The sequence below is a fragment of the Microcaecilia unicolor genome, chromosome 2 (assembly GCF_901765095.1).
Source record: "Microcaecilia unicolor chromosome 2, aMicUni1.1, whole genome shotgun sequence".
Lineage (NCBI taxonomy): Eukaryota > Metazoa > Chordata > Amphibia > Gymnophiona > Siphonopidae > Microcaecilia > Microcaecilia unicolor.
Window position 1 is genome coordinate 347,630,913 of NC_044032.1, and position 16,743 is coordinate 347,647,655.

Here is a 16,743-nt window from a genome sequence, read left to right on the forward strand (position 1 = left end):
CCCAACCACATCTGTGCCCTCAGTTATCTTCAGCAGCTTTCCTTCCAGCCGCCCTGCGTTTAAAAAGTCGCAGCAGCAGCGAAAAAGTAGGCTCACCTCTAGCCTTTAAAGCCTTCCCCTTCTCTCTCAGCGTGCACTGTGCCGCCTTCGCGGAAACATGAAATTGCATCATAGAAAGACGGCACAGTGCATGCTGAGAGAGAAGGAAAGGCTTAAAGGTTGGAGGCATGCCTGCTTTTTTGCTGCGGCTACTGCGACTTTTTAAACGCAGGGCGGCTGGAAGGAAAGCAGCTGAGGATCAATGGCAGGGATCAACAGGAGGCGCTGCGGGGCCCCTGGAGGCGTGAGGCCCTGTGCGACCGCTCCTGCCTCCCTCCTCCTAGTATCATAAATCCCTGTAGCCAGGTCCCTCAGGGGGCCTATAAATTCTTCAGATTGGAAACTGGGGTCCCCCTTCAGCAGATTAAGTTTTCTTCCAACACAAGTTACTGCAACAAGTTACTGCTTCACTCCAAAACAGACCAACAATGAAAAAGATGGAAAGGCTGGAAGCGCAGCCCAGGGAAATATTTTCCTTTTAGTGCTGGAACTCTGTACAAGAAGTGAGAGAAGCATTTCATACCTGATCAGACAGCAGGACACACATTTCCCTCCTGTTTTTCCTCTGAATTCTGGAGTGGGTGCTGGGATAGATTAAAGCAGGAGATTTCCCTTTTTCTGGAAAGATGAGTAAAACTAGAGGAGGTTGTTGGGCTGATAACTGAAAGTCTCAGATAAAGTCCTTCTTCTCCCCTCTGAATATCTGGGGCTTGCAAGGATTTCCAGTCCCAAGAGACAAAGAAAAATCTGCTCTTCTGAATCTTTTCTGTTCTTTGCAGCTCCTGTACTGCAGCTGTATGGAAAGAGAAAGCAAATCACCTGAATGAGCTTAGCTAGCTCAAAGCTCTTCATTCCCAGTGTTGCCAGGTGGAAAATTTTTTTCCCACCCAATCCAGCATAAAAACCGCCCAAAACCCGCCCAAACTCAAACCCCGCCCCTGACACCCCCGCCCCCGCCGTCATCAACCCCGCCCCCGCCGTCTCCGGCCCCGCCTCCCCCGTCATCGGCCCCGCCTCCCATGTCATCGGCCCCGCCTCCGACGTCACTAACCCCGCCCGAAACGTCACTAACCCCGCCCAAACACGTCACTAACCCCGCCCCCCGCGGCCGAAAAAGCTGCCCAAAAAACCGCCCTGAAGCCCAAAAAGCAGCCCAAAAAACCGCAACCCGCCGCGGGCAAAAATTTCCCGCAGTGGGTTGCGGAAAACCGCCCAATTGGCCGGGAAAACCGCCCATCTGGCAACCCTGTTCATTCCTCCCCCTTTGCTGAGGTCATCCTGAAGTAGCCCACCTCCTTAAGGTGGATCAAGGAGGTTTAATAAACAGCAGACTAGTCCACTGTAAGCAAGGAAGCCAGTTAGGACAATCTAAGTTTCCCCTTCCCAGCGTAGCCGTCATCCCCATTCACTCAAAACACGGCAAGCAAACCTATGAGCTGCTGCATCCACATTGTCGTTTTTTATTGTTGGTCCATCTGTAACAAGTGTAAAGCTGTTTCAATTGGATAGGCAGTGACTTAAAAGGTGGAGGACAAACGACTTTTTTTTTTTACTTATTGGACAGCTTTCTAATTTATTTGAAAGCTTCCCATATGTAGATATAAATATCATGAAGAAATTACAATTGAATATCACTAAAACAGCTTAAAAAATTAGAAACAGCAATTTTAAACTCTGAATTTTGTTCTCATTTTTCTACACTAGAAACTAAATAAATACACTGTATACAATACAGAAAGCCAAATTTCAGTGACAATATCCTGTTTCCTGATGGGTTCATCTGAAATGTTGTTGTAATCTACCTTGGGAAGCCTGGTGTTATAAAGATGATGGAATATATTGAAATTAAATGGAAGTAGAATTAAACTCTCCTTTCATTGGGGAAAATGGAATCACATCTTCATCTGTTTTACTACTACTACTACCACTACTACTATTTAGCATTTCTATAGCACTACAAGGCGTACGCAGCGCTGCACAAACATAGAAGAAAGACAGTCCCTGCTCAAAGAGGATTATTCTGTTGTTTGAGCATGTTTCAGAGACAAGTGGTTTATAATACAAATAAATAAAATACATAAATAAATAAGTCAAAATAATAACAATGTTTTCTGTCAAACAGATCTCTCATTTGTCGAAACATAACTAAATGAGCTATAAGCCCCTAATGCAGTCCATTGGTTTTCTTATATTTTGTTCTTGTGATGGTTTATACTGTGCCAAAACTGGAAATACAGTGAGACAGAATAATAGAATTCAGTAACATCCAAAACTTATTTTTTATGTTTTAATCATTATTAAAATCAAAACACAAACAAGAAAAAACAGTAAACCATCCAACATGGCACAATAAAAACATTTACAGAGAACATACCCCAAGAACTTTTCCCCTCGCTCCCTATAAGCCCACCCAACTGTTTCTACCCACCAAAATAACACAACAGATGTACATGTTAAATGTGGGATATGAATGTCATATATAAATAGATAAAAACTCTGAATGTTGAGCACCTGATTCTCATAACATGATGTCTGTTTTAGTGGCCCATTACTGTAGGAGTGGCGGCCGGATCCGGCCTGCATCAGTGCCGGATCAGGACTGACGGGACTACCTCAAGACCTGTGCATATTTAATTAAGGACTTTGGCTTCTTTATACCACATTCCAGACCTGAACTTTTACAGAACTTTTACATTCTCTTGTACTGTGCCTTAACTACAAACTGTCAGCTCCTGCTTGCAAGATACCAAAGTTACTGGAATAACTGTTTGAGACAGGATGCAGGAGCAGTAGATAACTGCTTGTAACATTTAGTAGCCAAGGCTTGCACACAAAACCAGCCTGCACGTAGACGCTACATGAATAAAAGATAGTCTGGGAGTGTCGCCACCCCCACCCTTCATCTCTGAGCCTTAAGCTCCATTGAGCCTTATCAACTCTGTGAAAGAAGCATTGTGTGATTATGTGTGTGTGTGCTAAAACAGGGCGATAAGTTTCGTTTTCTTTGCCAGTATCATTTCAATACTGATGTGTGAATGTACTGTAAGAACTACAAAACTACAAATGCGCATGCCAACTGTGATGTATAAGGGGCCTAATGCACAGGCCCATAGGGGAGGTATAAATGTGAGTGTCAGCTGATTTCTGACACACAGTATCCTGAAACTGAACTCAGTGCTGTACATTGCTAGCAATAAAAGCTGTCTTGCCTTTGGAACCAGTTGCCTCTTGTCTCCTGATTTACTAGCTGATAATCCTGTTACATTTTCTGGCGAGCCAGCCAGGAGATAAGGGAAACGGATTGTATTCTTTCCCCTCCCTCACTGCGAGGTCGGGCCAGGTGATCAGCCCCCCCCCCCCCCCGAACGGGTGGTGAGTGGCCACCGCTGAGTTCAGTGTCCACCCCCGGCGGAGGGCTGACCGACACCGGCTGGCCGGCAGTGGGGCTGTGAGGTTCCGGCAAGACACCTTTTCTGACCTCCGGAGGAGAGCGCGCCGGCAGGCCACGTCCGAAGACAGCGGACAGGCGAGTATACTCTGGGTAGTAGACCGACCTGGTAAAGGGTCGAAGAGGGGCTTGATCTCCCCCTTAGCCAGTGCCGAGTACGGACTAGGTCCCGAAACCCACTAGGCTCCGGGAAGAAACCGAACGGGAGGGTTTCTTGTGGCGTGTGAAAGTTGAGTGAGTGGGCCTGCAGTTTCGGATCGGGCGACCGCACTCCGGTCAGGCCGACTGTTGACCCTTTTGTGTCCGGTGGAACGAGACCCCTTACTCCTCCACCATCCCTTTCCCCCTCTGTCTGTCTCCTATCCTTTGGCACTCAGGTTAGGATGGGCGGGGGTGGGTCTACTCCATTAGACTTAATGACTGAACACTTTAGTGAAGTGTTCGACCAGGAACAATGCAGTAAGGCTGAGATGATACAGCGATATTAATTTATGTGGCCCGGCCTAGGGAGATTTGTCGACTGGCCACCGGAAGGCTCATTCGAATATGAGAAAGTAGCTGCAGTTAAGAATGTTGTCATAGTCGAGGGAAATCCTGGCTGTCCCGAGGATATTCCGTATGTGGAAGGGTGGGCTAATGTAGTCCGGGACCCGCCGCCATGGGCCCAGCATAAGGTGGAAAAGGCCGCACTTATGGTGCTAGCCCAGAAGAAGGGTCACAAGACCAAGTTGAAGGCCCAACCCAAGCCCAAAACCTTTAACCCGCGGCGACGCTTGCCGTCGCGAAGGCCGTAGAAAACACTCCCAACGCTGAAAACACTCCCAGTAGTACCTTCCCAAGACCCCCAAAGGACATCCGAAATAAGACCCAGAGCCTTCAGAGCCCTGAAAAGGAGAAAGCCCCTATACTAAGTACGGCAGAGGCCTATGATGAGGACCCAGCACCACCCCCTTACAGTCCGATATACCCCTACCTTGCAGACTTGACCGAGGGCCCGAGTACCGCCGAGGCCTCTGGCCTAGGGTCGGACGCTGAAGAACCCTCCGGAACCGAACAACTCGCTGCCCATGGAACTCACAGGAAAAGTCAGAGAGTCACTAAACCAATAACTCGATTTCCCCAGTCGAGTCCGATAAGTGCTCTTCCTCCAAGCCGACGAGCAGATGCCGCCGACCTGTTCCCGATCCGTCAGTCAACAACCTACACTCCGACCCCAGAAGGCCCGCCCATACAGTCAACAGTCTATACCCACGTCCCTTTCTCTAGCTCTGACCTGTATAATTGGAAGGCACATGGACCTTCATATGAACAAAAACCTGAGCAGCTCATAGAACTCGTGGAGGGCATAATATACAGTTACAACCCAACCTGGGGTGACCTCAGACAGTTGAGTGCCCACGTCCTGACCACTGAGGAACGGCACCTGTTACAACAGAACATGGAAGAAGCAGTCAGAAGAGCCCACCCACACAATGCACAGATAGAAGACCGCCTAAGGAGGGAGGTGCCCACCGCACGTCCCGACTGGGATTACCGGACCGAGGATGGCCAGAACCGCAACCGCCAATATCAGCAGGCCTACCTAGCGGCTTTGAAAAAGGGGAACAGAAAATCACAAACATGGGAAAAATCCACAACGTTGTCCAACAGAAACATGAGAGCCCAGGGGATTTCCTAGAACGCCTCGTGGAAGCATATAGGAGACGCAGCCTCTTAAATCCCGAGGACCCGAAAAATGTCCCCACAGTGGTTATGAGTTTCGTCAGCCAATTGGCACCGGACATTAGGAAAAAACTCCAGAAGACCGAAGGATTTGAGGGGATGAGCATAAGCCAATTGAAGGCCATAGCTGATCGCGTGTTCGGATACCGCGACCAGGAAGAGAAATCCGAGGCCCGAAGAGAGGCAAGTAGACGGATGCGTGAAAATGCGGATGTGCTGGCTGCTGTGCTGGAAGATCGCCTGGGACCGAGCCAATGCGGCAGGAGAGGAGGCCGAAGAGGTAGAGGTGCGAGGCCCCCTCTAGGACGGAACCAGTGCGCCAATTGTCTACAAGAAGGACATTGGAAGGCGGACTGCACGGAGAGTCCATGGGACCAGAGCCGGGAGGTGGCGGACGAGGACCGTCCAAGGGGCCACAGGCCAGGACCACGAGGCCAGGGCCGGGGACGCATCGAACAACAGGAGTGGCAGATGGCCCTTGATGCAGCCCAAGGCTACCCAGCATGAAGCGACCGGGAGGGCAGAGTCCCCACTGACCCTCTGGTGGAAATCCGTGTGGGGACACAACTAATGAGGGCCTTATTAGATACAGGGGCCCAACGATCTATCATCACCACTGCCATAGCCCCTCCCACGAAGGAAACCATACCAATTGTGGGAGCTTCAGGAAAGTCCCTCACCGCCCCGCTCCTGAAGGAACGTCATGTCCAAATTGGAGGGACGATGGTGTCTCACCAGTTCATACATATCCCTGAGTGTCCAGTCCCCCTGATTGGCCGGGACCTACTATGCAAGCTCCAAGCCACCTTAAAATTCAAGCCCACGGGAGAAGTAGAAGCCAAGTTTGAAGACCGACCAGTAACTCTCATCTGCCCTGTCCGAGAGGAGTGGAGACTACACGCCCCCCTGATTGCAAGCACCGCCGACTGCCGCTATTCCCAGGATACCGCCTTTGCACAGCAGAGGAAAACCCTCATGGCTGGAGTGCCCGGCGTGTGGGCAGAATCAAACCCTGGAGGACTGGCGGTCAACGCCATCCCCATCTGGAATGAACTAAAACCAAAAGCCCAGATCGTCAATCAAGGACAGTACCACATTCCCTATGCTGCCCGCCACAGTATGCAAACGCACCTACAAAAACTCCTTCAACAAGGGGTCCTGCGACCAGCCAGATCTGCCTGGAACACCCCACTGTTGCCCGTTAAGAAACCAGGGACATCAGAGTACAGACCCGTCCAAGACCTGAGGAAGGTCAACAACCAGGTGGCCGACATAGTTGCCCTCGTGCCTAACCCGTATTCAATTCTAGCCCAAGTGCCAGCCCAAACCAAGTGGTACAGTGTCATTGATCTGAAGGACGCCTTCTTCTCCATCCCTCTTGCCGCTGATAGTCAACAGTTGTTTGCCTTCACATGGGAAGACCTGCAAACTGGCAGCAATTCACTTGGACCCGAGGGGTTCAAGAACTCACCCACTCTCTTCGGAGAGCAACTTGCCCAAGACCTGAAGTCATACCAGTACGAGTACGGGCCTGTTGTGCAGTATGTAGACGACCTGTTAGTGGCCCGGGAAATGTACATGGACTGTGCAGAAGCTACCCTTCATCTCTTGAAAACCCTGGAAGCCCAAGGGTACCGCGCCAGCCAAAAGAAGGCACAGATATGCGAGATCGAAGTCAAGTACCTGGGATTTCGCCTCCGAGAAGGAACCCGAAGGCTAGGTACACCCCGTACCCAAGCTATTTGCAACCAACCCACTCCAACAAATAAGAAGGAACTGCGAGCGCTATTGGGGGCAGCCGGATACTGCCGGATCTGAATCATTAATTTCGCTGTTTTGACTCAAGACTTATACACCAAGTTGAAGGGACCCGAACTTGAGGCCCAAACTCTCCAGTGGGAAAAACACGAGTTGAAGGCTCTTGAGGACCTCAAGAAGGCCCTCGTGGCCCCGTCAGCGCTCGGATTGCCAGATGTGACTAAACCGTTCCACTTGTTTGTGGATGAGAAGAAGGGTCTGGCACTTGGGGTCCTCACCCAAACAGTTGGCACCTGGCAACGACCAGTAGCATACCTTTCCAAGGGCATGGACAACGTGGCAAGAGGTTGGCCGGGGTGTCTCCGAAGCATTGCGGCTGCATGTCTGCTAATACACGAAGCCAACAAACTCACCTTTGGCCAAACACTCTTTGTGACAACGCCCCACTCTATCCGGGGCCTGCTCGAGAGCCATGGGCCCCGATGGATGTCCAACTCCCGACTAGTCAAGTATCAAGCCCTCCTATGTGAAAACCCGGAGGTGCAAATCCAGGACACTACCAACCTGAACCCTGCTACCCTTCTCCCTGCTCCTGAACCACCACTCCATGACTGTGAGGAGGTAATGGGCACTGTACATTCTAGCAGACCCGACCTTAAAGACCAACCCTGGCAAGGCGGAGTTACCTTGTTCACAGACGGAAGCAGCCAAGTGATCGAAGGGACTCGGAGAGCTGGCTACGCCGTTGTATCCGAAGATCATGTAATCGAGGCAATGGCCCTGCCACCCGGGATATCAGCCCAGAAGGCTGAGCTGATTGCCCTTACCAGGGCCCTCGTGTGGGCAGAAGGAAAAATTGTGAACATTTACACCGACTCTAAATACGCCTTCCTCACCCTCCAGGTACACACGGGGCCTTGTACAAAGAGACAGGATTTTTGACAGCCGAGGGAAAGGGACTCGCAAACAAAAAACTCCAAAGTTTGGGGATATTACCTGGGCTCTGTCTGCTCTGCTCCTCCAACTGCAAGTCAAGATTCTTCGCTTCTGCCGAGTGCCGACGATACTGGTGGCTTGGCGGGGGTGGAGTGCAGCACTGCAGCTGAAGCAGAAGGCGGGAGTCGCAGAGCAGCAGCTGCACTGAAGACCACTGATGTGCTGGCGCACAGGGTGCAGCAGGGGGAGGAAGACGCGACGCTGTGACGTTTAGTCCAGATGGGCTGGCCTGGAGACGGAGCAAACTTCCTTGGGTGGGACTCGGGAGAGAAGAGCCTTACAGTGGGAGGAGACGACGCAGTGAGCAAGCAGCAAACATGGCGGAAGTGGAAGGTGTGCACCGGTGACACCCCCCTACTGGCTGCAGAGCTGAACAGCCAATGCGATGGCTGCCTGGGCTGTGGTGCCGCGATTGCTTGTTTTTTCTTTTTCTTTTTTTAGCGGCCACGAAGGATGAAGGAAAAATGGCTGGGCGCGCGTGCCAACAGAGGGGGCTCTGCGTGCCCTCTCTGGCACGTGTGCCATAGGTTTGCCATCACTGTGCTAGGGTGTCCCTGTAACCAGCCTCTCCAACTGACCACTAATTAAGATTTATTACAAATTACTACTCTAACTATGAAAGGTTATCCAGTTTTTATGTTTCCTCTGTGTACATTCGTATGCTGCACTAGCTGGTATGTTTGACAATATAAGTGAGATTAAATAAAAATGCTACCAACAATAAAGAACGACAACATAGATGCAGCAGCTGATAGATTTGCTTGCTTTGTTGTGAGTATACAGGGATGACGGCTGCGCGGGGAAGGGAAAACCCAGACTGACCTAATTGGTTTCACCGTCTTGACGTCACTTCAGCAGCTGTCTATTAAACCTCCTTGATTAAACCTCTTTGCTCCTGCCTTTCTGTGATGCAATTTCCTGTTTCTGGTAAAATGGGACCTCACCTATCAAAAGGAGAGAGTTGTCTCAGAAAGAGGTGACGGGGCACCGGAGAAGGAAGCTACGGGATTGGGCCTTGGGGTGGGCGATTTCAGGTATGAGTTTGACGGTAGGATGGGTGGGGAGGGGAGGTGCCGGATCGCACACAGGGAGGAGAGGGAGAGGCATGACAGACGGGGCGGGCAAAAGGTAAAAGACGGATACATCGGGATCTTCCCGGATTCGCTGCAGAAAGAAATACTGTTTATTACTGAGCAAAGTTGCTTGCAGGAGTGTATTGACTCATCCTAATAACCCCTCCATATGTTCAAAAAATTATGTGTGGTCTTCTGGATTCGTGTGCAGATGGGAGAGCATTAAAAAAAATTATATTTATGAAATGTCTTCAAAAAGCACACCCATGAGACTTACTCTTCACAAGAAGGTGTGAGTGAATGCAGAAATTTCAAAATCAAATTCAGTTCTCCAAATAAAAGAAAAATATAAATTTCACCTAAATCTTAAAGCCTTCAGTTTCAAAGGGAGAGTAACACTGAAAATAGGAGCAAAATAATGAATTTAAAATATTAAACCCAAAATTGCAGGTGTGCTGGTATCTACTTAAGCCAGGAGTGGAGTAGTAGCCTAGTGGTTAGAGCACCGGTCTTGCAATCCAGAGGTGGCCAGTTCAAATCCTGCTGCTGCTCCTTGTGATCTTGGGCAAGTCACTTAACCCTCCATTGCCTCAGGTACAAACTCAGATTGTGAGCCCTCCTGGGACAGAGAAATATCCAGTGTACCTCAATTAACTCACCTTGAGCTACTACTGAAAAAGGTGTGAGTAAAAATCTAAATAAAAATACAATTTCAAGGAAATATAAGAGCTCAGGACTAAAGGGGAGTACATGAACCTTGTGGAACTTTGTCAGCTAGAAATAAAGACAGCTGTGAAGCTCAACTAGCTAAACCCTCACCTTAGGCTTCATCTCCTTCCCCCACCCCTGCCAGGTTCAGGTCTCAGTAGTTTCATGTTCCCTTTCTAGGTGTACACTGCTGAGGTTTTTTTTTTTTTTTTTGCTTTCTCTCTCCCTTTCCCCATGCAAGGTTCCAATTTTCTTTGGCTATTGCTTTATTAAACCCTTCCTGGCCAAACACAGCCCTGTAGTTTTCTCCTAACCTCTGCCCACAGGCTGAGTTTTGCGCCTCTTCTTTTTTTCTCACACCGTTTGCATACATTCCTGTAGCCCTTTTAGCAAAAATTCTTCCCCTCCCCCCATGGACTCTGCATGCACACATGCATATACGCGCACACACACTTTCTATAAATGCTGTACACTTCAATGCCACTAAGAAGCTGAGGGATGAATTAAACCATTAAAGCTGGATCCAGCCCTTAAGTTAGAACATCCAGCTTTTTTTAAATGTGAATTTCGGCAGGATGCCACACTTATTTTGGAGGCTACGGCTGGATCCATCCAGATCCAGCAGTTATGCTGGAAGCTACAGCAGGATCTAAGTGGGTTCAGCATTATTATTATTATTATTTTTTTGGTGGAAATAGCTGGATACAGTTGCAGCAGTTCTGAGGGAAAAATGCATCTGAATCAAGGGACATGTAGCACTTCAAATGGGAATTACTGCTGGAGGTGGGTGGACAGTAGATCAGAATGAAGGCAGATTTTGGTTCATATATATTGAAGGAGTGTGAAGTATCTCTGCTCATTCTAGTGAGATACACTGCAGGAACAGTTGAGCTTTGGAGGTTTAAAGCAGAAACTGTCTACTAACAAATGGATCCCAGTGGATCCATCATGTCTGTTGGAAAATCAGCGGAGTCAGGGTATTTCCAGCCTTTCTGGTAGCAAACAGAGGTTGATCCTACCCTTCTAGGATCAAAGGCACCTGGATTCGGGCACTTCCAGTCCTTTTGGTGACAACGGCACTGGGTGGCCTCTGATGATCCAGGGGACATGAAGGATATCATTTGGATCTTAAAAAAAATAAAATGTAAAGGAGGTCTTTATTAAGAAACTAGTGGAACCATGCCCGTTTCCTCAACAATGAAACGGGCCCTTGAAAGGCTGTCATGTAAGCTTTTTTTTTTTTTCTCTTTCCTGCCCTCCCCTCCATGTCCAGTGATTCTTCTCTTCCCTGTCCCGTGATTCTCTCCTCTGCTGTCCTCCTATCCCATCCCTTCCCTCGATGTCCCGCGATTCTCTCCTCCCCTCGATTTGTACCTGAACGTTCTCTGGCTGGCTGGTGCTGACTTTCGTTCCATTCGTAACATCCCTCCTGACATCAGCCAGCCTCCAGCTTTCCCTTCCCTATCACTGTTCTGCCCTCTGATGTCATTATGTTTTGATGCGAGGGCAGGGCAATGAGTGGGAATGGATGTATTGAACCCAGGCATCCAGACGTAGAATGTTGGAAGTGCAAATTATTATATAGGATTGCCAACAGTGAATGATACAACTGTGTAACAAATTAAAAATCACAAAACACCAAAGTACACAAGCATATCCTGTATCACAGTTTTAATGCTTCATTTGTTTTGTATTTGTATATCGGTTTTGTTAATGTTTTTATGTGTTAATGTTTGGAATAAAAATATTTAAACTAAAAAAAAACTTGGTCTAAAGAATGTGTAAAGGAAATAGTACAACCATAAAAGTCTGAAAACTTTCTCATGAAATTCATAATATAAAATGGGATTTTCTGAATTTCATAAAATCTAACTTACAACTTAGTCTTACCCCCCCACTGTTTACTAAGCCATGCTAGCTGCTGCTTTGCGCTCATTCCGACATAGCCCATTCACTTGGAATGGATTGTGTCGGCATTGCCATGCGGCAGCCACTAGCACATCTTAATAAACAGGGGATGGGGGGGGGGGGGGGGTTAGTGTGGAGACCTTCAACCTTTTTCATCTGGCGGCACACTTACAAAGCGCAAAAAATTGTGAAGGCACACCACTGGAATTTATCCCATACCTGCCAAGATCCATTCCATCCCTGCAAGTAATCTTCATTACCCCCCCCCCCATACCTGTAACCTTCAGAAGTAGTTATTTCATTTAATTCTGCTACTTAACTACATTAGACTGTGGCAGAGACCCATTTATAAAGTATGTATTCTTCCCAATTGCTGCATCAGCCCAGGCAGAGAGCAAGTGTGCTTGCACTGAGTTATTGAAGGGAGTAGGCGGTACTGGGATGTGCTGGAGGACTCTGGGTAGGTAGTTGGTCACAGAGGTTCATACACTCCCATGAAACCCCATGGAACTGCAGGGGATTCCCAGAAACCCCATTCCCATGTAGCAGCTCATCGTGCCACACCTGGAGAGCAGCTGCGGCACACTGGTTGAAAAACACTGGGTTAGAGTTTCATAACTTATACCATATTAAACTTTCAAAAAAATTTTTTGGACCAGTCAGTGACCACCATCTTTTTGGGCCTTGTGGTGAAGCTATGGCGAGTATGCTACAAAGATATTATGAATTAGATGAAGGCTTTAAGATGAATGTCACAAAGACTTTGTTCTTATTGTTGTGGTTTTATATTTTAGGAGACTTATTGGCCTGCGGCAAACAACGAAACATAGCTATGTAGGCAGTGGTTCTCCTGTTCAGTGCTGAATGATCAAGCGGTTATGGCCTTTCTGCATTTCGACAGATAAAGTGAGTGAAACCATCTTATGATTTAAGAACTGAATTAAAGATATTTAAACTAAAGATGGGTAACGATTATAAATTGTAATCGCGATTAATCATGGCAAGCATCTGGCCTTCATCCAAATTCTTTCATGCCCCTTCTCCAGCCTTCATCCAGATTCTCTCTCCCTCCTCCTGCTTTTACCTCTACAGCAGGGCTCCTACACTCCTTCCATGGTGCTCGTTTAACGCTGACCCACTCCCTGTTTTTACCTCTTCAGCAGGGCTCCTTTTCTTCTTTCTTGACTCTCCCTGCATGACCGGCTATGCAGATATTTGAGCCGTGTGGTGCAGGAAGTTGGGGAAGTCCCGTAAGACGTCCACAACTTCTTGCACTGTGTCGGCTCAAATATCAGAGACAAGGAGTGCCAAGTAGGGAGAAAAGGAGGAGCCCTGTTGTAGAAATAAGAGTGAATTGCGAGTCAGCGTTAAAATTGGGTCTTGTTAAAATATTTATTTATTTATTGCATTTGTTGGACTCAAACTAAAGGTCATTCCACTTTTACTTCCACCTTCCAGGTGCTGGGACTGAACCAAGCTCCTACAAAAAGGACAGGTTTATTCTGACCCCTAAATCCCAGACTCTTCTCAAATTGACTGGCATTAGGTGAGAAACCTACCTGATATTGTCTAAAATTTTTAAGGCTTGTTGCTTAATCAATTTAATTAGCACTGGGAAACCTCTCTGTCTGTCTTTCTTTCTGTTCCTGCCAAACTCTGATAGAGGGGAGGGGCATTTTTACATAGCTGACACTGCTATAATTATTGGCAATATCTAGATTTATTTAAAAGGAAAGTTATTAATATCTTAGGGCAGTTTTAAAAAGTATAATAAATTGTAAAGTGCTGGATCAGACACTACCATTTTGGTCCATTCAACTAGAGAATTCCCTTGATAGCAGCACTTAAGCTGACCCATTGGGACAGTCTAAGCAATAAAATTCATGACCTTCAAGCCCTGATGTTGGAGACTGACTTGGACATAGTTGCAGTCACAGAGACATGGCTCCATGGTTCCCATGAATGGGATGTAAACATACCAGGCTATAATCTTTTTAGGAAGGATAGAGAGGGACGTAAAGGTGGAGGAGTAGCTCTGTATGTGAGAGATGATATCGCAGCAACTGAAATGACAGGGAAGTGGGGAAAGGAAGAAGCAATATGGATCACCTTAAAAAGAGAGGATAGAACCTTGGTCCACTTGGGTGTTGTCTATAGACCCCCGACACAATTGGAAGAACTAGATAAAGATCTGATCACTGATATTCAAAAGTTGGGGAAGAAAAGAGAGGTGCTGCTGTTGGGAGATTTTAATCTGCCGGATGTAGATTGGAAGGTTCCGTCTGCAAAATCGGAAAGAAGTAGAGAGATTGTGGATGCTTTCCAAAGTGCTCTGCTCAGACAAATGGTGAACCAACCCACGAGGGAGGGAGCCACGTTGGATCTGGTGCTCACGAATGGGGATAGTGTGTCAAATGTCCGAGTGGCTGCACACCTGGGAAACAGTGACCATCAAACGGTTTGTTTTGATGTAACAGCTCATGTGGATGGCAGCCACTCCAAACTCAAAGTCCTGGATTTCAAGCGAGCTGACTTTAACAAAATGGAAGAATACCTGAGGAAGGAGCTGATGGGCTGGGAGGACATACGAGAAGTGGAAGGACAGTGGTCCAGGCTAAAAGAAGTAATAAACAGGGCCACAGACCTTTATGTAAGGAGGGTAAATAAAAGCAAGAGAAAAAGGAAACCGATATGGTTTTCAAAGCAAGTGGCTGAGAAAATAAAGGCTAAAGAGTTAGCGTTCCAGAAATACAAAAAATCTCAAGTAGAGGAACACGGGGAGGAATACCGGATGAAACTGAAAGAAGCCAAGAGAGAGGTACGTCTGGCGAAGGCGCAAGCAGAAGAACAAATGGCTAGAAATGTACGGAGGGGAGACAAAAACTTCTTCAGGTATATTAGTGAAAGGAGAAAGACTAAAAAGGGGATTGTGAGACTAAAAGATACAGCAAAACGCTATGTAGAAAATGATGAAGAAAAAGCCAATTTGCTAAATAGATACTTTTGTTCTGTTTTTACTGAAGAAAATCCTGGGGAAGGACCGAGAGGGACTGGCAAAAGTACACCTGAAAACGAAGTGGATAGAGCACCGTTCACGGAAGAGAGTGTATATGAACAACTTGGAAAGCTAAAGGTGGACAAAGCCATGGGGCCGGACGGGATCCACCCCAGAATACTGAGGGAGCTCAGAGAGGTTCTGGCGGGTCCTCTTAAAGATTTGTTTAATAAATCCTTGGAGACGGGAGAGGTTCCGAGGGATTGGAGAATGGCGGAGGTGGTCCCTCTTCACAAAAGTGGGGATAGGGAAGAAGCTGGAAACTACAGGCCGGTAAGCCTCACTTCGGTTATTGGAAAAGTAATGGAAGCCATGCTGAAGGAAAGGATAGTGAATTTCCTGGAAGCCAATAAGTTGCAAGATCCGAGACAACATGGTTTCACCAAAGGGAAGTCGTGCCAAACGAATCTCATTGAATTCTTTGACTGGGTGACGGGAGAATTAAATCAAGGACGTGCTATGGACGTCATCTACTTAGATTTCAGCAAGGCTTTTGACACGGTTCCCCACAGGAGGCTCTTGAATAAACTAGAAGGGCTGAAGATAGGACCCGAAGTGGTGAACTGGATTAGGAACTGGTTGACGGGCAGACGCCAGAGGGTGGTAGTGAATGGAGTTCGCTCGGAGGAGGGAAAGGTGAGTAGTGGAGTGCCTCAGGGATCGGTGCTGGGGCCCATTCTGTTCAATATATTTGTGAGTGACATTGCCGAAGGGTTACAAGGTAAAGTTTGCCTTTTTGCGGATGACACCAAGATTTCCAACAGAGTGGACACCCCGGAGGGAGTGGAAAACATGAAAAAAGATCTGAAGAAGCTGGAAAAATGGTCTAACGTTTGGCAATTAAAATTCAATGCGAAGAAATGCAAAGTGATGCACTTAGGGAGTAGAAATCCAAGGGAGGCGTATGTGTTAGGTGGGGAGAGCCTGATAGTCACGGACGGGGAGAGGGATCTTGGGGTGATAGTATCTGAGGACCTAAAGGCTATGAAACAGTGTGACAAGGCGGTGGCCGTAGCGAGAAGGTTGCTAGGCTGTATAGAGAGAGGTGTGACCAGCAGAAAAAAGGAGGTTTTAATGCCCCTGTATAAGACGTTGGTGAGGCCCCACCTGGAGTATTGTGTTCAGTTTTGGAGGCCGTACCTTGCGAAGGATGTTAAAAAAAATGGAAGCAGTACAAAGAAACGCTACGAGGATGGTATGGGAGTTGCGTTCCAAGACGTATGAAGAGAGACTTGCTGACCTGAACATGTATACTCTGGAGGAAAGGAGGAACAGGGGTGATATGATACAGACGTTCAAATATTTGAAAGGTATTAATCCGCAAACGAATCTTTTCCGGAGAGGGGAAGGCGGTAGAACGAGAGGACATGAAATGAGATTGAAGGGGGGCAGACTCAGGAAAGATGTCAGGAAGTATTTCTTCACGGAGAGGGTGGTGAACGCTTGGAATGCCCTCCCGCGGGAGGTGGTGGAGATGAAAACGGTAATGGAATTCAAGCATGCGTGGGACAGGCATAAAGGAATCCTGTGCAGAAGGAATGGATCCACAGAAGCTTAGCTGAAATTGGGTGGCGGGGGGAAGAGGGGTTGGTGGTTGAGAGGCTAGGATGGGGGAGGGCAGACTTATACGGGGTCTGTGCCGGAGCCGGTGATGGGAGGCGGGACTGGTGGTTGGGAGGCGGGAAATACTGCTGCACAGACTTATATGGTCTGTGCCCTGAAAAAGACAGGTACAAATCAAGGTAAGGTATACACATGAGTTTATCGTGGGCAGACTAGATGGACCGTGCAGGTCTTTTTCTGCCGTCATCTACTATGTTACTATGTTACTATCCCACATTTTCCCACTGTATGGCAGGTTCAATGTGGCTTACATATTGCTAAAAAGGCGGTTACAAAATGTAGATTTGCAGAAGGCTAGTACATAATACAGAAGTACAATAAACGCTTAGGTTGATATATTAGCATATTGTGAG

General features: G+C 47.7%; 1 protein-coding gene across 5 annotated transcripts in view; it reads left to right on the forward strand.

The window, feature by feature from the left end:
• The first annotated feature begins 8,956 nt into the window (after nucleotides 1-8,956).
• Nucleotides 8,957-16,743, forward strand: part of LOC115463717 — a 33,921-nt gene continuing 26,134 nt past the window's right edge. For 3 of the 5 annotated variants that reach the window (XM_030194438.1, XM_030194437.1, XM_030194439.1), the window contains exons 1-2: nucleotides 8,957-9,057; nucleotides 12,507-12,618. The gene's annotated coding sequence lies outside the window, so the exon portion shown is untranslated. Of the gene's footprint in view, nucleotides 9,058-12,506; nucleotides 12,619-13,219; nucleotides 13,259-16,743 lie in introns of those variants that run through there. The other 2 variants (XM_030194441.1, XM_030194440.1) reach the window with 2 other exon arrangements.